The following is a 27,518-nucleotide window of genomic DNA, read 5'->3' as shown; positions in this document are numbered from 1 at the left end:
AGAAGCAGAACATTTCCAGTGTAAAAAAATAAACACAAAACAGCTTATATCCCATTGGTATATTTACTCTACCAAATACATTATTATGAACAGAGGCAGAAAACATATATCCTAAAATCTGTTTTGCATGCTAGTGGAATCATAAACAGACAAACTTCATCTATTTGAGAGAGGACACCAAATCTGCAAGTTAGAGGCTATTTCTCAACAATAGCAAAAGAAGGACCCTGTTCTGTTTGAGGCCAGAGTTTTCAAACGTAACCCACGCAGTCAGTGTTAGAGTCAGAACAACTATAATTTAATGATTCCTGATTACACAATCTGGAAAAGTGGGCTCCATGCAACAGGTAGCTTGTTTATCTGACTTTAGACAATACATGTTTGATTAGCTCCTATTTATAATTTTCTTGCAGACATTTACAGAACGCAAGTAAAAGCTTTTTTGTTTCTGTGCTCATTTTTGAAAATGTGTTTTAATCAAAGTATTTCTCTTTTCCCTCTCCTCCTTCCAAAGCCTTCCTTCTACACACCCCTCCCTGCTCGCCTTCAACTTCATGGCCTCTTTGGAAAAGAACTTTTAAGGTCCCGTGATACAGCCTTTTCATCTCGGTTGAACTCTGCAGGGCTGAGTAATCATTCATAACCAGAGAAGGAAAGCAGCTTTGAGAAAATGACAAGGTTTAAGTGAAGTAACAAGTACAGTTTCTATTGGAATTCTATGTAGTTTAAAACATCTAGAGAAAAGTAGTCTTTCACAGAACTACTAAAAGTAATTTTAGAAAAAAATTTTTTTCTTTTAAAAGTGGAATGCTCTGCAATTTAAGGAAATGCTGACAAAGATGTTTTAGGACTCATGCGCCAGGCTAGGTTAATTTAGATTCTTGTGGCACCATCTAGTGACAGAGATAAGCAATAGCACCTGCATTTGACCTGTATTTGGCTTTATGCCGTTGAGACAGCTCTGCTGAGGTTTCTTCAGGGGTAAGTAGAAGGATGTGCACATACCTCGTGAGTTCTGCTCTGGGATACTGAGAAAAAAAACATTTTGTAACTCTGGCATGGCTCCATAACCATTTGAGTAAAAGTATATGCATCTCAGCAAATTCTTCAATTGTGTTTCTATCTTGAAATTCTTATTGATCTGGTACAAATTTTCTTTTTAAACACGTTTTGCACAACTTTGTAATTAAAGTTAATAGAAGGCTAGAATACACATTGAATTTAATATCAAAATTGAAACAGGATGCTGTGTTAATGTGGAAAGTTATAAGATGGTAAGGAAATCATTAAGACTCCTGCACATTTCAATGACAAAGGGTTATTTTCTTAGGAAGAAAAAGATTGGGGTAGTAGATGCAATTGCTTTTTGGGGGGAGGGGGAAGTAGTGTAGCTTTAGAGCCTGTCCTAGAACTCGCTCTGTAGACAAGACTGGCCTCAAACTCACAGAGATCTGCCTGCCTCTCTGCCTCCTGAATGCTGGGATTAAAGGTGTGCAGCACCACCTCCGAACAGCATGAGAATGTGGGGTGCTGAATATCAAACTCTTTACATTTTGATTTCTAGTGTTGCAAATACCCTTTCTCAAAGAGTTGTCAAAAGAAAATATGAGTATCCACTTATTTTCTGATTCAGTAGAGTAAGCATTGTTGTATTGTTTGAGAAGACAAAATGATGTGGACGTATAAGATGCCCTGGTTCCCTGATGGATAAGATCTATCAAAAGCCTGCGTCAGATGAGGAAACAGCAGGAAGAATCTGAGTGTCAGTCTAGTCCACACTGAAGTGGGGCATTCATTAGTGAACTTACACTGAGTTCAAATATGGCTTTTTCCTGTTCACAGTTGGGTTGTGTAGGAACATTGGGCATATGTGCATGTGTGCACCTGTGTATGTGCATGTGTGTGTGCAAGTGTGTGTATAAAACCATGTATATGTATATATTTTATATATTTAAATTTAGACATTTGCCTTTCTTCGTAGCAGTGCCTGAAAGTGGAGCAAACTTTGTGAGTTAGTAGAGCAAGCTATTAGAGATAGAAATTTAAGCCCAACTTTAAAAAGTTTAGTTTAAACCCTTATAGTGTCCATAGTTTGTAAAAACAAACACATGAAATTAGACCAAAGTTTGGGACTCTTAATATATATATATATATATGTATCTGTGTTAGCAATATATACACTCAGCTACCCTTTACAGCTTGTAAACTTTCTAGTTTACACAATGAGAGAAAATACCTGTAAATGGAGTTCTTAATTGGTCTAGATAATAAAAAACTGGAGTCAGATAAAAAGGGAAATGCTGAGAGATCAGAGAGAAGGAGCAAGCCACATCACATGTTACCTCCTTATCATCTCAGCAGACCAGAGAGAGATTTCCTGTTTGTGCCTGCTTATATCCTGTTTCTGCCCAGCGACCTCACTTCCTGTCTGTCTGTACAGACCTCCAGATGTCTACAGGGATTCCCAGCTTTGCTATGACATCCCTACCTGATGTTTTCAGTGTATTTGAAAAGCTGATTTATGTCTGTATTTTCTATAAAGCTTCATGAAATTGCTACGTCATTGGAACTTAGAATTCAGGCTAACCTAAATCTGTGTTCCTGGGCCATGGCCACCCATCTTTGCCTCTAGACTAAACTATCTCTTAACTCCTTGTGGGTGAAGGTTGCATTTTTTACATCAGCCAGGTACAGCTTGTGGCCCAGTGAGACAGCTCTTTGGGACAATACTTGTTACCAAGCCTGATAGCCTGATGACTTGAGTTCAGCCTCCGTATTCCTCATGGTAAAAAGTGACTCCCACAAGTTTTCTTCTCTGTGGTGATATCTTGCTTGCACAAATAAAGCCTGTCTAAAGACCAGAGTATGGAGCTTGCCGCTAGCTTACCATAGAGGTCTGTACAGACAGACAGGAAGTGAGATGACTGGGCAGAAAGAGGAAAAGGGATGGCTGGGTAGAGACAGGAAGTGAGATGACTAGGCAGAAAGAGGAAAAGAGATGGCTGGGTAGAGACAGGAAGTGAGATGACTGGATAGGAGAGGATATAAGGGGGAAGAAACAGGAACTCACTTTCTTTTCCGCTGGGAAGTTAATGAGGTAAAGGTGGCTTTGGCTTTATCATTCTTCTCTCTGATCTCTCAGAATTTTTCCAAACTTCTGTCCATACTGCTCACCTCCACACTCGTGGCACGGAATGCATGACGCACACACCTGGGTGTGTGCCGTATAATACCTATGATACCTAGGTATGAGAAGATGGAAACAGGTGTCTGCTACAGTTTCTGCTTAGCTGATTGGACCACGTAAACAACTGATGGGTTCAGACTTTTTCAGCTTCCTCAACCAACACTGTGGTGTAGTAGACAGCATATGGGACACTGAGATAATACACAAAGGGCTAGTAAAGTCTACACTTGAAAGTCTTTCCACACCCCTGGGAAGTAGTCTGGCTTCTAATTGCATATACTTTCATGTATATACATACATACATATATATGTTATACATTTAATTTAAAACATCTACTAGTGTGTGTGCCACAGCACACATAGAGGTCAAAGGGCAGCCTGTGGGAGTCAGTTCTTTCCTTCTACTATGTCAGATCCAGGGACTGAACTCAGGTCACCAGTCTGGGCACCTTCACCTGCTGAGCCATCTCCCCAGCCCCAAAGTTCAATATTTTAACTGCAATCCGTTATGAATCCTGCTTCTCCATGGTGACTTCTCCTTTGCCATTCTGATTCTCTGTCAAATAGCTGTGATATGTTTTAAATCGAGTTGAAGGGGAGTTGAGTTGGTCGAGACTTAAGAGAAGTGAGCTTTCATGGTTTGTAGTCACTTCTCTGAGTTGAGTTATTTCCAGCTCTCCAGCTTGAACAAAGCTACAGGGTCATATTATAAAGAGCACAAGTCCAGCCTCTGGCTGCAGAAATTGGTGGCAGGTGGAGGAGAAAGAACAAGATTTAACATGCAGAGACATAAACCCCAGTAGGGGAAAGCACTGTGGAGGTGTGCCGGGAGATCGCTTTATTCATGATCACTTTTATGATATTTATTTCCCTCAAATTTATGATTTCTTTTCGTATGTTAAGTAAAAATTGATTTTCATGTCTCATTGTCTACTTGCAAATTCAAATGCTTTCATTTGTTTGTTTTAAGGGTCCTCTCTCCTCTCTGCTAGTCCCTCCAGCCTCAATGGCATGGATTTCAGATGGCAGAGAATCAGGACCGGTCCCTCATTGAAGGCTGGGAGATGAGGAAGCTGAGATTGGCACCATGGCTGTATTCCCTTCACATCAGCATCGGAGCCCAGCACACATTTAGACCAAATGTGCTTGAGCTGTGAGACAAACTATCCTACTGAGAATTTCATGAGGCATTCATATTATTCCTCAAATGCTCCATTTGTGAAATTGCCCCCAGAGTGATATTTCAGGATTTCTTTAATGTTGCCAGTTTTGTTCTACAAGGAAAGGTAACATTCGGGTTCATCAAGCTCAAGCACCCTTTCATATTTGCTGGGTCTCTACGTACTTGTTTTTTGTTATTTGGTCCCATGGAGTCCATTTGTGCTGCTCAAACACTTCTGGGTATTGGGCTAACCTCAGGAAATGGGGAGGTGGGCATGAAACCCCTCTCTTAGCTTAGGAGTTATTGGCAACTGATAGTTGCTGGGAGAGGGAGTCAGTTTTCTTCAAGTGTGTAGTCCCTGGCTGATAGGTCATGATCATCTGATGATCTGCCTCTTGCCTGGTCTCCTTCTCTAGGTGAATGTCTTTTTCCTCCTCTTCCTCCTCCTCCTCCTCCTCTTCTTCTCCTTCATCTTCTTCTTTGTTGTCTTCTTTTTCTGTTCCTGCTCTTCCTCCTCCCCCTCTTTTTCCTCCTCCTCTTCCCCCTTCTCTTTTTTTTTTTTTGAGACAGTGTTTTACCATGTAGCTGTGGCTGGCCTAAAATTGTTTATATAGGTCATATTGGCCTTGAACTCACAAAGAACTTCCTGTTTCTTCCTCCTGAATACTGAGATTAGAGTTGTGTATCACTATACCTGACTCTTTTTCCTCTTAAAAACACCCCCTCCCTCCTTCCCCGTTCTTTTCTTTTTCTTGTGCGTGCACACGCATACACGTGTGTGTGTGTGTGTGTGTGTGTGTGTGTGTGTGTGTGTGTATGTGTGTATCAAAGGTTGATTTTGGTTGTCCATCTATCCTTCTTCCCATTTTAAAACCATCACTGATTATATTTGTTCTTTAACTCCTTCCCACCCCATCTACCCATGTCCTTCCCAACAATTCTCTTCTTACTTTCCTGTTTTGTTTTACACCTGAGACAGGGTCTCTCTCTGACCTGGAGCTTGCCGTTTCAACTAGACGGCCAGTAAGCCATGGCGACCCTGCTGTCTCCACTCACCCGGCACCGGAGTTCCACATCGAGCCTAGATTCTGACTAGGTGCTCATTCTTGCATAGCAAACACAACTGCACTGCACTGTCTTCTCAGGCCTTTACTTCTTTTCTTCCTTATTTATCTTTTCATCTTTTTGCAAAGCTTAATCTTATGTTGTTTGTTTAGAGACAGGGTTTCACTATGTAGCTTTGACTTGTCTGGAACTTGCTATGTAGACCATCTTGGCCCCAGACTTATAGAGATCCATCTGCCTTTGCCTTGTAAAGTATGAAAGGCACGCATCACCAAGCTTGGCAAGGCTTATTCTTAACTGTCCAACAAGCTGTAAGACAACACTTTATTCCAACTATAAGTGGCATAAATTGTCATAACAGAAAATGAAGACATTTAAACAGGAACAGAATCACATCACTTGGCATCAGGCATCAGCTTACTTTTTATCACATTTCATAATTCTACCTAAGACCAGGTATTTATAAATGCTCTAGATTTCAAAACTGATTGATATTTCCTTGGTTTTACCTGACATCTTTACTTCTCTGAAGGTCCTTCTACAATACTTTATTACCCCAAGTTATCTTTCCCCTTAGGCTCCTCTTAAGTGCAAGTATCTCAGACTTCCCTTGTTTCCCATGACTTTGACAGTTTTTGAGGCACATTGGCTAGATTTTTTGCAGACTCTTTCTTGAACTCTGTCAGCTTTTCTCAAGATTAGACTCAGACTTTGGACTCCCATAGAACAATGTGAGGTGCACTCTCACCCTGAACTCTTGGGGAAGGGTCTAGGCCCTGCCCTATATGAAATGACAGACTATGGACACCCCCATGGAGGGCCTCACCCTCCCTGGGGGAATGAGGGGATACGGGGGGTTGGGGGGAGGGCACGGGAGGAGGGGAGGGAAAGGGAGAGGGACCTGGAACTGACTTGTGAAGCAACCTCGTTTCTTATCTAAATTTAAACTGGAAAAAAAAGAAAGTTATTTGAATGCATGTTAAACATTAATGTAATTTTTGAAAGGTTATATCTGATTTTTTTTTTACCAAAATAAATCTGGAGAATAAAAACAAAAAAAGATTAGACTCAGACTAGGGATTCAGGGAGGAAATTCCAGAGTTAAGGTGTTGCTTTCATCACACCACACTGACAGGATTTATTGCTGTGGATGGTGACTTCATCACCTGGTTGAGTTGATGTTTCTCAGGTTTCTGCACTGGGACAAGCTTTACTTTCACTCTTCACTGGGTACTTTAGGAGGAAGATGCTATATGCAGCTCACAGAGGATGGAAGAGTTATGTCAGTTTGGACTCACCTGTATGCTTTGGTATTTGTTTTATACTTTCATACTAAGGGTATTGATGCTTTTAAGTCAGTTTGTTCCTTCAGCTTTGGCACTGGGAGCTCTTTCACTGGGTACCTGTGGTGCTCTCATGAACCACCCCCCCCATCAATGTCCTGACTATTTCTGTGGCCACTGTTGAGTACTTCCCGACTTTGAGGCACTTTCAGCTGGAACAGTGTCCCCTCCCTAGCTTGCAAGGATAGAGTTTCTCTCCTGACTGCTCCCTACTGACAACCGAATGAGGGGAAAAGGCACAAGTTCCCAGTCCCTCCAAGTTGGATAGTCCTGGCTCCACTCTTTGCTTTTAACAACCTGGATGGACAGTTTTGTTTTCCTATCATGCTGCTTGGTCAAAGTCACACAGTAATTACATAAAATCTTACTGTTCCTTGACTGTCTCTTTTCAGTCTCTAGAATGAACAGGCTTTTATTACTCCCACTCCATATCCATCAACATAAGCAGTTTCTTCATCTTCACACCTGGGATATATGAGGGGGAAAAGTAATACAAATAAACACACACACACACACACATATAAACATACATATACATACACATGCACACACATATACACACATATATACACACAGACATACATATACACACATGCATATACAAACATTCATGCATGCATACATTGATACATAAACATAAACACACATTCATACATACATATACACATATACATGCATACATATATATACATATACATACACACTACATATATATATATACCCATACATATGCATGCATACACATGCACACACACACACACACTGCTAGATTATATTGCTATATTATTCCCTTAGATACTAAGGTCCTCCTTTTCCCCGACTTCTGTTTCAGTGCTACTGTTTCCTCTATTTTATAATTAGTACTGAGGGTCTTAGTTGTACTTCGTGAAGGGATAAGTATGAATATGTCTGCTTCACCTTAGACCTCACCATCAACTCCAACACTATACTGAAGACATCCTTTGATGCAGTGTGACACTGCATTTTTCCATGGAGAAACTACTAAACATTTTTTATCAGATACAGGAGGGACTATTATGCTATCTTTATTTATAACTCTAAAGAAGAAAATTGGGAAATTAGTCTGCCATAGAAGATGGATGAAGTGTAAGTTTTCTCTTAAACATTTTTAAAGTATAGTTTTATGTTTAAATCATATGCATCCCACTGAGCAGATTAACGAGGTGGTTTCTTCCCCCATTAGATGGTGAGAGTAATGCAACACAAGACTGGGTAGTTAAAGAATCAGGTTTCTGGGAGATGAAGTACAAGGCTTTGCTTCCATGCACCACTAATGAGAAGCTGTCTACGACCTTCCAGAAGCAGCCCAACATCTGGCAGAATTCAGAAAACTGCCAGGGACATTACATGTGCCAAGCAATCTACAATCAGCCATCACCTCAACAACTAAGTAAAAAGGACTCAACTGCCCTCAATTCCCTGACTCTTGTGGGTTCCTGGGAACAGCTAAGCAAAACCTCAACATCATAAACTATCACTTCTCCCTCAGAAAAGTCAAATTCAGCCATAGGCTCAGTCTCGACACTATAGAAAATGGCAAGCTTTATATTTAGTATTTAGTGATTTTTTTATGCACATACTTGGAAACAACCTTGAAGAGAATGAAATTCTGCATCTGAATATTGCAGAATTTAAATATGCAAACATTAACATTGGAAATGAGTTGATGTTGGGCCAAGGGTGCAAGTGCTAAGATGGTAAAGACAAGGGTTTTTACTCCCGAAAGTAAAGAGAAATAAAAAGAAAAACAAAATTACGGTGTTGCCGTTAACAGTTTAAGACAATACTTCTTGAAAAGCAACAGTTTTAAAGTACAGAGTTTGTTATGACAATAATGAATATCAAAGAAGGAGAGCTTCTCAGATTATCTAAGAGAAGAAGCTGCTCTCCAGGGCAGCCCTTAAACCATTGGTATGCTGCTGAAACAGATCAGAAAGAACTCCTGGTTCCCTCTCCCCTCCCCCCCCCCATGTTCCCAATCTGCTCAGGAGATCTTGTCTCATTCCACTTCTCTGGGGTATCATGTATCTCTCTTGGGAATCTCTCTGTTTCCCAGACTCACTGACACTGGGATTGTAGGCTGACACTCCCCTGATCCATAAAATCCATATATGAGTGAGTGCATACCATTTTTGTGTTTTTGTGTCTGGGTTACCTTATTCAGGATGATTTCCTCTAGTGCCTTCCATTTGCCTGCAAATTTCAAGATTCCATTGTTTTTTTTTTTTTTTCTTCTGAGTAGTACTCCATTGTGTAAATGTACCACATTTTCTCTATCCACTCTTCAGTTGAGGGGCATCTAGGTTGCTTCCAGGATCTAGCTATTACATATAATGCTGCTGTGAACATAGTGGAACAGACATCCTTGTTGTGTGAATGGGCATCTTTTGGGTATATACCTAAGAGTGGAATTGCTGGGTCTTGTGGTAGACTGAGTCCCATTTTCCTGAGGAATCTCCATACTGATTTTCAAAGTGGCTGTATGATTTGGCACTCCCACCAGCAGTGAAGGAGTGCTCCCCTTTCTCCACATCTTCTCCAGCACAAACTGTCATTGGTGTTTTTGATTTTAGCCATTCTGACAGGAGTAAGATGATATTTCAGAGTTGCTTTGATTTGCATTTTCCTAATGGGTAATGATGTCTCTCAGCCATTTTATGCTCCTCTATTGAGAATTCTCTATTTAGTTTAGTCCCCCACTTTTTAATTGGATCCTTTGGTGTTTTGGAGACTTGCTTCTTGAGTTCTTTGTAAATTTTGGATATCAGCCCTCTGTCAGATGTGGGGTTAGTGAATATCTTTTCCCAATCTGTTGGGTGCCTTTTTGTCTTGCTGATTGTGTCCTTTGCCTTACAGAAGCTTCTCAGTTTTAGGAGGTCCCATTTATTTTTTTTATTTTTTTTTTTGTTTTTTGTTTTTGTTTTTTACGAGACAGGGTTTCTCTGTATTGTTTTTTGATTGTTTTTTGGAGGCTATTGGTCCAGCCTGGCCTCGAACTCACAGAGATCCGCCTGCCTCTGCCTCCCGAGTGCTGGGATTAAAGGCGTGCGCCACCACTGCCCGGCCAGGAGGTCTCATTTATTAATTGTCAATCTCAGTGTTTGTGCTACTGGTGTTATGTTCAGGAAGCAGTCTCCTGTACCAATTGGTTTCAAGGGTACCTCCCACTTTCTCTTCGAACAGGTTCAGTATGGTTGGATTTATGTTGAGGTCTTTGATCCATTTAGACTTAAGTTTTGTGCATGGCGATAGACATGAATATATTTGCAGTCTTCTACATGCCAGTATCCAGTTATGCCAGCACCATTTGTTGAAGATGATATCTTTTTTCCATTGTATATTTTTAGCTTCTTTGTCGAAAATCAGGTGTTCATAGGTTTGTGGATTAATCTCAAGGTTTTCAGTTCGATTCCATTGGTCTACCTGTCTATTTTTGTGCCAATACCAAGATGCTTTCAGGACTATCTTGAATCCCAGATTGATGGCTAAGAGGCCAACAGGGGACTGATCCAGACTCCATGAATGTAGTGTTAGTGAGGAGGCCACAGAAATCCCTGGGGCCTTGTTAAGAGAATCTTTTTCTTTTGCTAGCCGCTTTGGTTTATCCCCCGCAAGTCGCCTGGGCTCTGCTGCGCCAGCCTGGTTCTAGATCCGCATGAGTCCCAAATAAACACACAGGAGGCTATATTAATTATGAAGCTGTTGGCCTTGTTTGTCTCTTACTGGCTAGCTCTGCCCTAAGTAATTACCCCATAATTGTTAATCTAAGTATGTTTCTTACCGGAGAATAGTTCCCGGCGTCCTACCCCCATGGCGTCACATGTTGACTCTCCTGTGTTTCTCCTACCCAGAATCCTCCTGGATTCCTAGCCCCACCTATCTAGATTCCTATTGGCCAGACAGTGCTTTATTAGCATAAGACTTCCCCAACATCTCCTCTTTTCTGTTTAAACAATAAGAAAGGTCTTAACTTTAACACAGTCAAATTGTATATAACAGAACAGTTATCAAATAAGAACATAGTTACAATATTTTAGCAAGATTTAAAGAAAATACCATCCATCCCATCCTTGTGAGTCCAAAGTCCTATATGTAGCTTATCTTTTATCATAACTAAGGAAAACTATAATTATCTGTCTTCAACTCCATCAAAGACCACAGAAGGATAATATATAAACACTAGGCTTGACAGAGACATCTTACTGCCTGGACAGTCACCCGAAGTTCCTCTGTAACGTTGGGGCATCCATCTTCAGCCCATAGGCCACAATGTGTCTGGAACACTTCTCAGCAAAGCAGGAAATTTCAAACTGTCCATCTGCGTTGGCAGTCTGTCAGTCATTTTTCTTTGTCCTGCAGAAAGTCTCGTAGACTCTTCATGAAGCAGGAACCCTGTAAGACTGAGTTCAGTAGTCACTTTCCTGTGGGTCCTGCATGTCCAGTTTATACAACAGCAGTCAAACAGTAGGCAAGAACAGTTTCTTGCCCAAATGGCTAATCTTGCCATGTTGAAAGCAAACTTTATAACGAGTTTCTTCGATGCCCATCTTCCTCTCAGACGTAATTGGTGCTGCCAGGAGCAGACATTTCTCATTGTCAAGACAAACCCTAAACCATTTTAAATGCCATGTTCTGAAGGTCTTTGAGAGGTTTGAAGACTGTCCATCTCAAATATATTTCTGTATATCTAGAAACCTAACTTATGTAACTAGAAATTCTATTATAAGTAACTATCTATAGTCTGTATTTAATTATGCATTACATTGTAAAAGATCAGTATAAGCACAATACTTAATCAAGAGGAGAAATATAAGCATCACAAAATTGACCTTGATTTTGTCTCAATAAATGAAAAACAATACCCATACCATAATTCCCTTTTTTACCATTAAAAGAGATTGGCTGTGATCACTAGCCAATTATAAACAATCCCATTTAAATGAAAACAAAGATTTATAACCAAGATGGGAATTGGGACGTCGCTCATTCCAAACTGCTTCCTGCTGGAAGGGGGCGCTGTTCATACCATGGGGATCATGACAAAACTCAGAAACCTGTATAAGTCCGTATTTTCGGGGTCTGTAAAGCTGCATCATCTTAGCTGTCTCAATAGTTGGAACACCTGGTCCACTGCTTCCGGGGGTCTTGGTTCGTCAAACCACAGAAGCCTGGAAGGAATTCTCAGCTTTTCATTTTCTGTAGAAACATAAGTAAAATCTCCTTTCCCAAGTAACATATCATTATACTTAAAATTTGAAGTCAAGGCATTTTCAAAAGATAGAAGTTGGAATAATTCAGCAGCATTTATAATCAAGTGTACTTTAGTATTTGTTCCTTCTTGAGCAAGCAAAAAACTGAAAAACATAATAGCATACAGTATCCAGACTCTCTGTGTATTTTCCATCTTTACGTGGATAAATAAATAGATTTATTTATCTATTATTGATTTATTTCTTTCACTTTTATTTATTTTTCTCTGAGACAGGGTTTCTCTTTGGAAACCTGCCTGCCTCTGCCTCTGGAGCAATTCCTACCGGCGTGCGCCACCACAGGCGGCTTCTTTATTTTCTCTCTCAATCTTACGTATATTTTTAAACACACTGTAAACCTTTAGAGATTTTCTTCATCCAAGTCTGACTTTACTGTAAATCTTTATGTTTTTCTGGCCACGTGTCTTATCTGTAAACCTGCGGCTGTTTTAAACTGCCGTTTCAAGATGGCGGGCGTAAGCGTGATTCCAGCTTACCGCCTCAGTCCATGCTGACCTCCAGCAAAAGCTGCCACTTCCAGCTGTATGTACACACCTTTCAATTGTTAGCAGAGTCTCTTAAAACAACCTTGTTGGTTTTTTTTTCTTTTTCTTTTTCTTTTTATGCCGAGTCAGGAAGACTCAAGTAAACGAGCCACTTGAATCTTGGCTTGTGGCTAGCAAAACAGAGCACACCTGAGAAAAATGCTGCTACCAAAATCTATGCTTCTCTCCGTTCTTCTGTTTCTAAAATTCCTTTAAAGCTTTTGTTGTTTTGCGTGGAAATTCAATCCCGCTTCTGACAACCATTCTGTTAAGAGAATCTTTTTCTTTTGCTAGCCGCTTTGGTTTATCCCCCGCAAGTCGCCTGGGCTCTGCTGCACCAGCCTGGTTCTAGATCCGCATGAGTCCCAAATAAACACACAGGAGGCTATATTAATTATGAAGCTGTTGGCCTTGTTTGTCTCTTACTGGCTAGCTCTGCCCTAAGTAATTACCCCATAATTGTTAATCTAAGTATGTTTCTTACCGGAGAATAGTTCCCGGCGTCCTACCCCCATGGCGTCACATGTTGACTCTCCTGTGTTTCTCCTACCCAGAATCCTCCTGGATTCCTAGCCCCACCTATCTAGATTCCTATTGGCCAGACAGTGCTTTATTAGCATAAGACTTCCCCAACAGGGCCTTGGGTAGTAGATCAGTGTTTACCATGGTGTATGAATGATTTTTGGGACCCCATTCCAAATAGAGGGATGCTCGCTCAGCCTGGACACATGGGGAAGGGTCTAGGTTCTGCCCTGGATGAAATGACACACTTTAGAGATTCCCCCAAGGAGGGCCTCACCCTTCCTGCGGAAGGATGTGGGGATTGGGTGGGGGGCTGGAGGGGCTGGTGGAGGGATAAGGGAGGAGGGGTGGGAGAGGGAGCTGGGATTGACACGTGAAGCATTCATGTTTCTAATTTAAATAATAAAAAAGAAGTAATTGGGTGCCAGTTCTCACCCAAGCTCTACCACACATCCCTGATTCCAATTCTCTGGGGATGCAGACTCACAATCTCTGTTTTGACAAGCTCTGCAGGTGACTTTACATCTATGCAAATCTCTGAATACCAGTATTTTGTGTCAAAATAAGAAAAAGTGCAAATATTTTTCCAGTGTGCGCATATAATTTGCTTCTCTTAACCTAAAAAAACCTACCAAATAATCTAATAGTCTCACTACTTTAATACTTTTATGTTTTCTTAATGAATTGCTATTTTGGTGTAATTTAGATTTTCAAATATATACTTCACTTTCAATCACACTAATATCTCTTGATTTCATTATGCATTTGTATGGTCTTTACACTTCAACAATTTTTATTTCCTCTCATTTAATGAATTAAAGTATGAAAAGGAGTTTCCTTTCAAGTATAAAATAGCAGAGAATATATAATTTGTTTCTTTTTTGCTTTTTAAAATTAATTTACTTTTTACTTTCCAATCCCAGTTCCCCCTCTCTCTTCTCCTCCTGCTTCCCCCACTGTCCCCCATGCCACCTGTCCATCTTCTCTTTGGTGAGGGCAAGTCCTCGCCTAGGAAATCTACTAAGTCTGTCCCATCATCTCAGTGAGGCAGGACCAAGGCTCCTCTCCACCTCCCCAGACTCTTGTGTCTAGACCGAGAAAGATATTGCTCCATATAGAATGGGGTCCACTAAGTCAGTTTGTGCATTAGAGTTAGATCTTGGACCCACTGCCAGTGGCTTCATATATTGTCCCAGCCACACCATTGTTACCTATATTAAGGGAGTCTAGTTTGGTCTTACGCAGGATCTTCATTTGTCAGACCCGAGTCACTGACTCTGAAATATGTAATTTCTCATTGGCTTTATTGAAACATCTCAAATGTCTTTATAAGTAGCAGTCAAAATGACACACCATGCACATGATCTTGGCTTTCATCCCGTCACTATACTGAAAAGACAGAAATCTAGTTTCGTGCATCAGTAAATGTGACAAATATACAGCAGTATGGGTTGGACCTAGGCTCTCTGCATATATGTAACAATTGTGTTCTTGTGGGACTCCTAACAGTAGAAACTGAGGCTGTCTCTGGCTCTTCTGCCCGCTTTTGGGACCCTTTTCCTCCTACTGGTTTGCCTTCTCCACCCTTGATATAAAGGGTATGCCTAGTCTTATTGCAGCTTGACTAGCTATGTCCCTGGGAGACCTGCACTTTCCTGAAGGCAAACTGAGGAGGAGTGGATGGGAGGTGGGAAGGAGGGGCAAACACTGTTGGGATGTAATATATGAGAGAAGAATAAATAAAAAAAAGAAAATATGTCAAGATGGAGAATAACGGAGCATGCCAAAACTACCTGTCATTTCATAACATGAGTCTTGTGGTTTTCTACACAGATGCTTTAGAAGTCATCAAGTCTTCAGCTTCAGTGGAATCAGGAAATGCTGGATAATGTTTAGCTCTCTGGGGACAGCAAAAGCTAGGGAAGTAGAGGAAAGAAGTGTAAGGGTTACTGAGTGCTATCCTATGGGAAGACAGAAGACAGGGTGTGACTAAGCAAGAGCTAAGCTGTCCAAGTTCAGTCTCCAGGGCATTGGACGGGAAGGGGCCTTATTAGGGCTCCATCAGACCTCTATGCCACAAAGTATTGTCTTTTCTATACCTGGAAGAAAAAAGGGAGAGTACCTCCTTTTGAAAGCCCTTCCCAAGACATCCACTCGATTTTCATGTTCCATAAAGGACTTTTGACAGGAAGATAGGCTCTTTGTTCACATGCTCTTCTCTGCCATCTCCTCCTCTCTCCTCCCCTCCCCTCCCTTCCCCTTCCCTCCCTTCCCCTCCCCTCCCTTCCCCTTCCCTCCCTTCCCCTCCCCTCCTTTCCCCTCCCCTCCCCTCTTCTCTCTTCTCCTCCCCTCTCCTCTCTTCTCCTCCCTTCCCCTCCTCTCCTCATCTTTCCTCTCCTCATCTCTTCCCTTCTCTCTCAGTCTCTCCCTGCCTTCCTCCTTCTCTCTCTTCCTGCCCCCATCTTTTTTTTTATAATCTCAACCCACCAGGCTTACCGAGCCCTATCACCAGGCACGTGGTAGGACAGTCTTTGGAGGATTCTAGCCTGAGTGGATGGAGGGCCTCTTAGCTGAGGTCTCGGTCACTACACTCAGACTTGAGATATCTAGAGTGAACTGTGTCCAAATGGATTCCGAGAAGCCATGATGAGTATGAACTCATGGTTGCATGTGTGATGTGTGTCAGTTAGGCAGCAATAAGCCCAGCAGGAGGGGTTCAGGCAAGGACTTGCAGAACATGGGGAACCTCTTCTGGTCACTGTTAAGAACATGGGCTTAGGATTTGAGCTAGATGAAAATCTCAATTCTATAATCAATTAGAATCATGTCACTTATATAAGTAGTGTAGGAAATTACCTATGTCATTTACATATTTGGAAAATTCATTTGTACGGGCCACACTAATAACTGAAAGTGTTTCTCACAATGTTAACATTAGCTCATCAGTGCTTGTGAGAGAGTAATTGAAGCAAAACAGAACTCCCCTCACCCTAAACAAAAAAACCAAATAAATGGTGAATAGCTGTTGCGGTAGTCACATGACCTGGCCAGGACAATTCCATTTACTCCTGTTGCCAAAATATCCTTTGTTTCTTAACATATATCTGATATTTCTGTTTGTTTATATATTTTACTCCTAACAATAAAGCATTAACATTAGTCATTGGACTCATATAAGCTGTTCTGAGTTTCGTAGACGTCTGCTTAGGGCTTCTGGTGCAGTGAACAGCACTGACCTGGCCGCAGATGACAGCTTAGCCCTGGGGTAGAGTGGGACAGAGAGCATGCGAGTCTCTGCTGGGTGGACTATTGGCCTCTGAGCCCACCATACCCAGTATCTGCATCAGTCTTCCAGAGGCGCAAACTTGTAGACAAGGCTGGCCTCGAACTCACAGAGAACTGCCTGCCTCTGCTTTCTGAGTGTTAGGATTCAAGGCTTGGGCTACCACTAGCGGGCAAGAATGTGTCAATTTTGAAGATGTTTATCATCGACCTAGGCTACTATTGTTACATTACTGATATTGCAAATCCAGAAGATAAAAGTAGTCTGAAGATGTATCAGCATCTACTGGAGTAGTGGCCATCTTAAAAGAGAGAGTGGATAGGGTGGGAGGCTGGGGGGGATGGTGGGTGGGTGTGGGAGGAGGGGAAGGAGAGGGAACTGGGATTGACATGTGAAGCAAGCTATTTAAAATTAAAATAATAAAAAAGAGAGCATATAACTGTCACCTAAATCAAATGAATCCCTTGAAATTAATTCCTCTAATTTCTATTTTTTTTCTCCTTCATACTATATAGCCTAGGCTGGGATTATATATTGTATATCCCAGGCTGGCCTTGAACTGTAATCTTCCTGCTCTTGTCTCCTGAAAGGTGGAATTGCAGGCATGAACCACCATGAGCAACCTGTTTCTTTTCACATGTGCTAAAAATGAAACGATAGCCACTAATGTGTCACTTCTGTTAGACTTTCACAAGCAGAGAAGCTTGTTTATTCAGTGGACATCGGATACCTCACATAGAAGTTCAAATAAATAAGTTCTAATGGTTCCATTACAAATCATCTTGGCACAGTGTCACTTACCCTTAATCCCAGTATTCAGGAGGCAGAGGCAGGCAGATCTCTGGGAGTTCCAGGCTACCCTGGTCTACATAGTAGTTCTATGACAGCCAAGGCTAGCTCTATAGTGAGGCCCTGTCTCAAAAAACAAACCCCAATAAATAAGTAAATAAAAAAATAAATTCAACCACAGGATCAGGTCAAAGCTTTGGGAATTCCATCTGTTGAAACTGAAATATCTTACTGAATTATCATTAGCCCTGTAAATTAAGTCCAACATTTAACTTTGATAATATACATATATGGATAAAATATCTGTGAGTAGACAGGGTCAGAGAGAAATAAGGCTGTTACTGTGTCACAAAACATGAAGAATTTCCACTTGGAACGAGGTGCATTCTATATTCTATTTGTTAACACTTACGAGTTGCTGGTGTCTAATATGATTGTATATTCTCATAACTTAATAACTGAAGCTCACACAATGGTGACAAAGTCGGTGTTGAATGACAAGTGTATATCACCAAAGAAGTATGCCTCCATCCTGTGAGACTGGTCATCCTCACAAACCCCCTTCAGTGCTTCGCAGTGGGATCAAACTTAAACAGACAAACCTTCCAATTTTTTATACATCATTCAGAAGCCATTGGAAATGCGTAATGGAACAATTACATGGAATGCCAAGAATCTCTTGACATTTTTTTAATGTCGCAGTGTCAAAACTCTTTCCCAGTTTTAGGTCATTCTAATTATAGGTTCAGATGCTGCTAAGGGAAAAGCACTGAACTTTAATATGACAAAATAACCCCAAGGGAAAAACTGAGCAAAGTCAATGAAAGACCCCCATATGGTGCAAGAAATGTGGCATTCTATGATTTTTGTTTTGGAATATTTTGGATGTGGCTTAACTTTTGATATACATATACGTATATTTTTGGTCAGCAATGCTTGCTACCTTCATCAGTATAGTTTTTCCACCCCAGGTATTACATTTTCACTTTTAGAAGTTCACTTCATGTATTTCTTGTCTTAAAATCTTTGGGGTTTCTTGATTTCTTTTATATTATTGAACGTTTAGAATGCAGTTACAACTGTTTTCAGGACTTTATCAAATAACTATATGTGATTTCTGAGTCTGTTTCCACTGACTTTATTTGGCAGTTTTTGTTTGGAGACCACATGTTAAGAATTTTAACTCTGTGGGTACTGGGTGCTTGTGTACTGATGATATTAATAAGCTATATTCTAGGGATCTACTACTTGGAGACCACATTAACCCTTTGAAACCTGTCTTTATAGGTCTCTAAGCAAGGCCAGAGCAGCTGTTGTTGTAGATGTACCACCATCACCCTGTGTTTGAAATGAAGTCACAGCCTGGAAAGTCTCACAATCTCTGCATGGGTGCTACGCTTGCTCCAATGAGTTTTTTTCCTCCCCCAAGTAGGGGTTTCTCATAAACACCTATGTTGATTGGAGATTACCTGAAGACCTGGGGGGCAGGAACTGTGGATCTCTGAAATATCCTCTTGTATGACTCTCCTTTCTCTTCAGAGTTAATTCTTTTCTAGCACTCCATATTGAAAAATTTAATCCCTTGGCCTCCTATGCTCTTAGTTCTACCCTTTCAACTAGGCAAGCCTTAGCTGCCACTTTCTGGTTCTGGTCCCCTCCTGCCCCAGAAACTCATCATAGATAGTAAGTGTGCTGGCTGGTTTTATGTCAGCTTGATACAGCCTAGAGTTATCTGAAAGGAGGCACCTCAGTTGAGAAAATGCAGCTATAAGATCCAGCTGTGGAGCAGTTCCTTAATTAATGAACAAGCAGCACCTTTCCATTGCCCCTGCATCAAACCCTGCCTCCAGGTTCCTGCCCCGTTTGAGTTCCTGTCCTGACTTCCTCCCATGATGATCAGTGCTATGGAAGTGTAAACCAAATATACCCTTTCCTCACCAAGTTGCTTTGGCCATGGTGTTTCATCCCAGCAATAGTAACTCTAACCAAGACAGTAAGGCTGAGCAAATGTATTTCATTTTACATTTAGCTCATTTGTCCCTCCTCTCTGCTGTATCCTTGTCCTGGACTGCTTATTCAAAGTTTATCCATTTTGAAATTCCTTAATGTGCAAGTGAATGCAGTTGTTACACATTTATTGAGGCTGGAAGCAGAAGTCCCTCTAAATGGCATGTAAATGGAATCACTAGTTATGTCAATCTTAATATGATCTTGTCATCATCAGTCATTCAGTTAGCATTCCAAATATTGATATTTTTGTTATTTTTAGATCTTTTTTACTTGGAAAGTATTCCAGTGTGTCTGTCCACTCCCATCTCTGTTTTGGCATTATGCAGGTTGAACCCAGGGCCTTGTGGATGCTAAGTAGGCACTCAAGCACTGAGCTGTGCTTACACCCTAGTTACCCCAGTTTGAATGAGAAATTACCAGTAACTCTAATTCTAGTATTTGTTTTTATTTATTTATTCTGTAGTGTGTGCATGTGTGGGTGTTTGAATGCACACACACACACACACACACACAGAGAGAGAGAGAGAGCACTGTATGTGCTCTTAACCACTTAGCCTGTTCTAACTCTAATATTTTAGTAATATGTGTTAATGTTCTTTATTAGAATAATTCACAAAACTGTAGGTTAAATTCTCTCTTAATTTAAACAAAACGAGTATGTGTCAGATTTTTAGTTCTTTCCACTGGAATTAAACAACAACTTCGATGATTACATCTTGAAGCAGCACCCACAAAATGCCCACAATTGAGTAAAGTTTTCAAAATAGTCTTTGGGGAAATCTTCATAAGAAACGGAGTGGCTTTCTGAAAGCTCCACATAACGTCGGGATTTGTCAGCTACACTCTCCTTTCCCAGAACCACCCCTGTAATGTAGTGAGTGCCCAGCTGCTAGCTGAGAACAGCCAAGGGTGGAGGCAGATGCTGTCAGGGGGTCTTGGATGTTCCACGTGTTAAGACAGAGAGTCCATCAAGAACAGCCAATGGTTAAGTTCCTCAGCAGCGGGTTTACTTTCCCAGCCCTCTCTGCCTCTGCATAGCATCTTCCTTATTTAAATGTGGGAACGCTTCAGTGTGTTTCCCAAAGGTTTGTAGTTCACCATTGGCTGCTTCTGTATTTGCTAGAAGGAATTGTCACATAAAAGCGGTGTCGGATAAATCCTGTGAACTCTTGGGAGGTTGTACAAAGTTACCTAAGCATGTTAACTTACTGCTTTTATTTTTACCTGAGTACTATAATGAGGAAGTGCAAACCTGTTACTTTACTCAGTAGCCACCCAAACTCCTAGTTTTGTTCCCCACGTCAGAGTACTCATAAACAGGGGAAACATTAAATAGTCTTAGCTCCTAAGAAATAGGCCAGAAACTTCAGCTTTTCCAGTTGTATGATTTCTGACTCTTGAATATATTTTTCTTTCCCATGGCACTTGGTGGAGGGACAACCTGGGAAAGTCTGGAGCTGTGAAAAGAATCCTAGGAACTTCAGACATGTCTTCATATCTGAAGCTTACCATGTGACTAGAAGCCCAGGAATGGTGTGGGGATGAATAAATAAGATTAGAGGGAAAAGATGGATACTGAAGGCCTCCAGTGGATTATTGAGACAAAAATGGGATTAAGATGACCATTGAGTAGTCTTCAGGATGTACACAGTGAGACTTAAATTGTACCGTGCCATTGTGTTTGGATATGAAGTGCCCCTCCCAAACTCTTTCCAAGGCTCACACATTAAAGCTTGGTTCCCACTTCTGGAGGCATTCAGTGTAGAGCTTTGGAGAAGTGACTGGTTCTTTAGCAAACTGCTTTCATTTCGTGCATTCAAAATGAGGATGCATTATCGGAAGGTGGTGAACGATGGAAGATGAGGCTTGTTGGGAGGAATTAGGTCACCTTTGAAGGTGCTCTTTCCCCAAACTGCCTATTCTCCGTTCTCTGCTTCCTGGCCACTATGAAATGAGCTGCCTTGCTGTACTGTGGACCTGCCTTAGTGATGTTCTTGCTCACCCGAGGCCCGAAGCAATGGAGCCAGCTAGCCATGTGTCCATGGTACCAATCTTATCTCTGAAACTGTGGCCACAATAAAGACCCCTCCACTTTTAAGCAGTTTATGTCAGAGATCTATTTTAACATTAAAAATCCACTAACATCTAACATCTGTGTGAGTCTGTAATTAGTTGGAGAAATGGGTTAAAGGGTTTGTCCTCATTAGCATTTGTGTTTCTAGGGCTTCCTATAGTGGCTATGACTGGAGAGATGATAGGGTTTCCAAGGTCTACATCGATAAATGATGTCTGATGAATAGATGGCTCATTATGTAATTGTATCTACGAACATTATTTTATAGCCACAAAACTCACAGTGTCAATACAGCACTGATGTTTTTCTGTCAGCTCAGCAGTTGTACATGAATCTACTGATGATTTTTTAGTTATCATCTTCAGCCCCACAACTCTGCAGTTAAAGCCCCACTGGCTACTGGAGCAGGCTGCGACCTGGAAAGCCTTCCAGTTTAAGTCTCAACAGAGACTCAGAAGTCAGATGTGGGGGTGAAAATCTGCTAAATCAGAGGAACTGAGAAGAAAAGCCAGCTGACCTGACTTTTTTGGCCAGAGAACCAGCAAGAGACATCTCTCTTCACTCATCCCAAAACCAAAAAGAAGTCAAACTCAAGTTCCTGTCCTTTCCTTCCTATGCATCTCCTCTTTCCCAGTTGCTGCCTTCTCTGTGGCCAATTTCAGCCAGCAAGTCTCTAGCTCTGCCTCCTGATTGAAGGTAAACTTTATTTAACAGTCTTAGAGTGTCACAATGGGATCAAAATTCCCACCACCAGACAGAACCTGCCATTTGCTTTTTAAAAATTCTTCTTTTTCATTTTGTTGATATTTGAAGTCCCAGGTGGCATAAGTATCATCCAGGCAAAGAAACCACAGTTACTCAGCCATCTCATGCATCCATTGGCTACACATTGTAACTGATGCTGTGGCGTTGGGACATTAGCCTTTATCACCCATCAACTATTTGTAGTCTTGATGGAGTCACACTCATTACAACCACATGAATCACTGAGTATTTTCCTTTTCTCATTGGACCCCTCTAGAAGTGTGATCTGCTGTCACTTCTCTTGTGTCTTTCCAGGAGTCAAGACATTTGTAACTTTTTCTTAACACAACTGTAGGCTACACAGACTCTTTGAGCCTTTCCTCAGGTGCCACAAAAGAATCACCTGTCTATTGCCATCTTGACACCATGCTTCCAGCATCCCTAGGCTATAGATACCCTAGGAGACATGGCCTTTTTTCTGCTTTTGAATCACATAGTCTTATCCAGTTAACCTAAACCATATTCCTCAGTCTGAGGATTCTCTCGGCCATTTTGCATACTGATTTTAAATCCACAATAATTCTATCTCTTTTGCTTTCTAGATGCAAAATGATAAATTCCCATTTGAATGTGATAAAACCTTGCCTTTTTAGTCTCTATACTGGTTTCTGCCTATCAGTTGGAACTTGTTTTTATATAGCTTCATGGATATTGCCATATATGTACATATGCATACCTATTTTCTCAATAGCATATGTTTGTTTTATCTTTTCAGCTATAGGTTATTTTCGAAGATTTTTTTAGCATGTGCAAACTGCCTATAGATGCTAATGTTCCTTTCTTTAACATTTGCATCTACCCTAACAGTGTTTATTGGTTTTGCATTCTTCCATCAACTTTTTATCATGAACGGTTGCTTTATGAATTAAAAACAGCAAATTTTATGCTAAATCCTTATTTTGAAGGAAAACAATTTGCACTAGAGCAATGATAATTTTAAAATGTCAAGAACTATTGTTTAGCAATAGCCATGACCTACTTACTTCAAACAGTTTTCACTATTGTAGGATTCTAGAATGACAATAGAATTGGGACAATCCTTAGAAGTTCATGGTAATTAGGTCTGAAGATGCCTTTAAATCTTATTTTTGTTTTTGATTAAACACAATGGGGAAAAGAGTTAGATGTTACATGTCAGCTCAGCTACATTATAGTACAAGTTTATTATCAAAATATATATGTCATCTATCCATGGACTTATCTGACTGTATAAAATAGTCTCACATTTTGTAAAACAAGGTTGAGTTAAAAGATTGGATCCAACAAACTCAGTATTTGGTAGGTAGTGAAATGTGACATGCATTTTCTATAAAATTTGGATAAGACCCCAATGCACAGGCAAGCACCTGTACTTCGGAAGTACAGCCTTTTCTTTCCTTTTGTCCAAACTGTACTAAGTAGAAACCTTGCCTCTGCTATTATGAGCATCTGTATTACCATTTCTCAGCAACACTCTAGTTAGGCAATGCTTTCATTCTACATTTTTTTCCCAAGGGCTCTGTGTTTCTTATTTTCACTTTTAGTCCATTATTTTTCCCCACTTTGAATGTTTTATAAAATCCAGTGTGGCCCATATAGGTTATTGGAGCATAAAAGTGAAAAGCCCCCCCAACAGTTTTAGGTATTCTGGGGATAGTTAACTTACAAAACGATTTTGAAGAGCTAAACGTTCTTTAGAATGCAACTATTTAAGAAGTTCATCAGAGGTAAATTCATCAGAGGTAAAAGGCAATGGAATAAATGAGTGTTGGATTGAAAGCTGGAAGAGGTCTATGAATTGGAGCCTAAAAACTAGCTTTGCTACCAATGGGCTATCAGTTGACTGTCTTGTTTCATGCATAGGAAAGGGTTAGTAAAGGAATGCTCTGTCCTTCTATAAGTCAGTTGTCCCACTTTCCTTTTTCAGACAGGGTTTCTCTGTGTGACAGCCAGGGCTGACCTGGATCTCACTTTGTAGAGCAGGCTGGCCTCAAACACACAGAGATCTGCCTGTCTCTGACTACCAAGTGTTGGCTGCTTCACTTATAGTAGATGTTTTCTACATATCAGTATCTTATACTCCTTGGCCTCCAGTCTTTCAACATAATGCTGTCCTGTCAGGAAGAAATGTCAAATAGAGTTGAGCGAGGATGAAGGTAGTCTGCACGATTTAACTCACTTCCCTTTTTGCCTGTGAAGTTCAGTTACTGTCCCATATCAGACCTATCATCAAATGTACTTGTCCTGCTATTTCATCTCTAACTATTTCCTTGGAATCTTTAACAACTGAGAATTTCCAAAGGAAAAGCCATCCTTTCAAACTGAAATGTGATGATAGTGAAGCTTTAGGTAGACAAAATCAAGCAACCTCACCTGTGACAAGACTGGGCAGAGTCTCAGGAATCATTTTATGTAGGAAATGGTATGATTAGATGCTTAATAAAGTGATAATACAGTGCCTTATTTTATAGAACTCTGGAAATTTCAGAGACTTTGAAGTCAGTTTTCCTCAGATATGTGCCTTACTTAGAGAAAATCATGGCTTTGCTCTGTGTGAAACAATAATTTATGGAGTTTCATAAGATAAAAATTCTGTTGTCCTTGAAATTCCATCTTTTCTGACCATGAAATTACAAGCAAAATTTTAAATCCCATGCCCAGCAGATTAAACCCTCCAGGTTGTGTTATATTTCCTTTGGTTTTATTTTATTTGGAAATGGAGCATAATCTGTCATCGTTGTCAGGATAATAGTCTTTCATACCCTGGAAAACTATTATTATGTTGATTCCTCTTGAGTTGACAAAATAATTCCCTTTGTGTAATTCTTTCCTTTTTGACTATTTAATCATCATGCTATTTTCAGATTCTTTTCAAGTCCCCTTTCTTTCTTAGTATACACCCTAGAACAACATATTAAATAAGTGTTTTTCATACAGTAAATCAGTAACCAGAGCTTGTGTTTGATAGCCCTGCCGAACTCCCTGGAAGGTTACATTTTGTGTTTCTCTGAAGAGGTGTATTAAAGCCTGTGTTTCAAGTGTCTACTACTCAGTGAATGAATGGGTGAGGGAAGGAACTCAAAAGGAGTATATGTGCATATCTCTTTTGCTAAGCCTAAACGTATTTTCTGTCTTTCAAAGAGAATTTATCTGGCTGTGGTGATGCACACCGTGGTCCTAGTACTTGCAGGAAGGAGGATCTGGACTTCAAGGTCATCTTCAGCAGCACAGTAACTTTGATGCAAATCTTTGATACATGACACCCTGTATCAAAAAGAGGAAAAAAAGCAGCATAGACATGTCCTTTTATATTTGAACTGATAGAATCGTGGAAGGAGAAGCAACTTAGGCTATGTCAGAAAGCATTCAAGATTCAGGTTTGGATCTTACCTCTTCTTTCTTCAACTGTAGGTAGGCTCTTAATCAAGTGACTTATTTCACCACGACTTAGGCTCTTTACTAAGAAAATGGACATGCAGGTTGATAACTTCTGAATCCCTGGTTATTGGAAATCTGCCACTGCTGATATAATAAGCCAATAAAACTGAATTACTAAACCCATGTTTAATGAGTAGAGCAAAGCAACTTCTAGGTGACCTTTAGGAGAGCAGAAGAGGAATCACATGACAAATATGACTGGTAGGTCTTAAGTGGTGGCTTAGACCCATCTGTAACTCCAGTTCCAGAAGATATGACACCCTCCTCTTTACTCTGTGGGCACATCACATACACGGTACACAGACATATGTGCAAGCAAAACACCCATATGTATAAAAGAAAACAAAGGTAGAAGTCAGGTGGTGGAGAAAGTGTACACCTTTAATCCCAGCACTTGGGAAGCAGAGGCAGGAGGATCTTAGTGAGTTCAGGACCAACCTGGTCTACAGAGCTAATTCTAAGACAGTCAAGGCTACACAGAGAAACCCTGTCTTGAAAACCAAACCAAACAAAACAAGGAAATTAAAAAAAAAAAAAACGAAGGTTCATCTGGTTGGAGTCAACCAGTTAACAATATTTATTTTTTTCTTTTTGTGCTTATGCATTCTATATCAGATAGGTTTATTTTCCAAGAGTGAAATTATTTTCTGCAGAAATAGACTCCCCAGGGCCCCTGTTGAGTGACAGCATTAAAACCCACATTGTGCTTTCTTTTACCTCCTGTACAGCTTAAACACCCAAGAGAAATGACTCCGTTTTATCTCTGTCTACTATTACGCATGTTGGTAGACAGAAAATGTGCTTCTACCTAAAACGGATACACCTTTCATTTTTCATTCAACAGTGATACCTATGATTCAAATAATTCACTGATCTGATTCTCAGCAATATGACTATGAATCCAAGAACCTCATTCTCCTTTATTACAAATCCGATAATCACACTTTGATATCAAAAGAGTAATGGATGTTCTCTCATTTCCAGACTTCCACACACTCTGCTCCCTTTGCCTGGTGTCAAGGGTAAGCTTGGGGTAAAGACCCTTCAGGGTCCTGTGGGTTGGAACAAGGAGTGCTAACTTTTGTTCTATGTCAGGGTCATGCTTGACAAGGCCACCAATGGACTGGCGCCAGGGCTTGGGATGGAGAGGGTCAAGGCCTGAGGCTGGAGACTAAAGCCTAACTGTTTCCCTGTAAAGCTGTGGTTCAATGTTCCAGATGGTGAGCTGTGAAATGCTTTGATTACTGTACCAGTATGTACCTTGCAAAAGAGAAACAAGAGCTGCTCTGAGCTCTGTGCTGTCTGATGCCCTTTATTGACATGTTTTCCACTTCTCATCCGAGGGGCATACAGGGAGCTATGATAATAAGAGACTTCTTGGCTTGAGTCACCAGCCCTTGCAGCCCTCCTGACCCATTTATTTTTTTCATGGCCAGTTCTCCCCCCTTGAGGTTCCAGGAAGAACAGCTGCCCTAGTTCAGTCTGGAGCAACCCCTGTCACAGCATGACTGTCATTCTTCAGACTTAGACTTGCACAGCACCTCTCTGGAACAATATTTCTGTCCATCTCTCCAGAGTCTCTGTCCTCATATGTTCTAACACGTTGTACAGCTCTAGTCCTGACACTTCTTGCTTTTATGATAATCGCTGGTTTTATGAGCAGAGAAATCCTGTGTTCCTTGTATCTTCTAGAAAGATCTCTATATAATATATAAATTAAGCCAATGACAATAAAAATTATAAAATTGTGCAAACCCCCAAAACCAAACAACAATAGCAACAACAAAACACCAAGTAATTAGAGAAGTAGAGATCAGTTATGGCAGAGTAATTCCATGAAATCCACTGTCAAATGTGCTTTCCCAAAGAACTGTTCCAGTGCCCCACACTAAGAGAGGTCAGGCAAACAGAGCACTGTGGGCATACAATGCTTCAGCTTTGAGATGAACAGGGTTTCTAAGGAGAGACACTGATGGATATGGTGGAATAGGGAGAAGAGTCCAGAGGGAGAGGAAGGAAGGGAACAGAGGTAACACCTCAAGGTAGC

The sequence above is a fragment of the Mesocricetus auratus genome, unplaced genomic scaffold (genome assembly GCF_017639785.1).
Source record: "Mesocricetus auratus isolate SY011 unplaced genomic scaffold, BCM_Maur_2.0 Super-Scaffold_100019, whole genome shotgun sequence".
NCBI lineage: Eukaryota > Metazoa > Chordata > Mammalia > Rodentia > Cricetidae > Mesocricetus > Mesocricetus auratus.
This window is presented reverse-complemented; position numbering follows the sequence as displayed.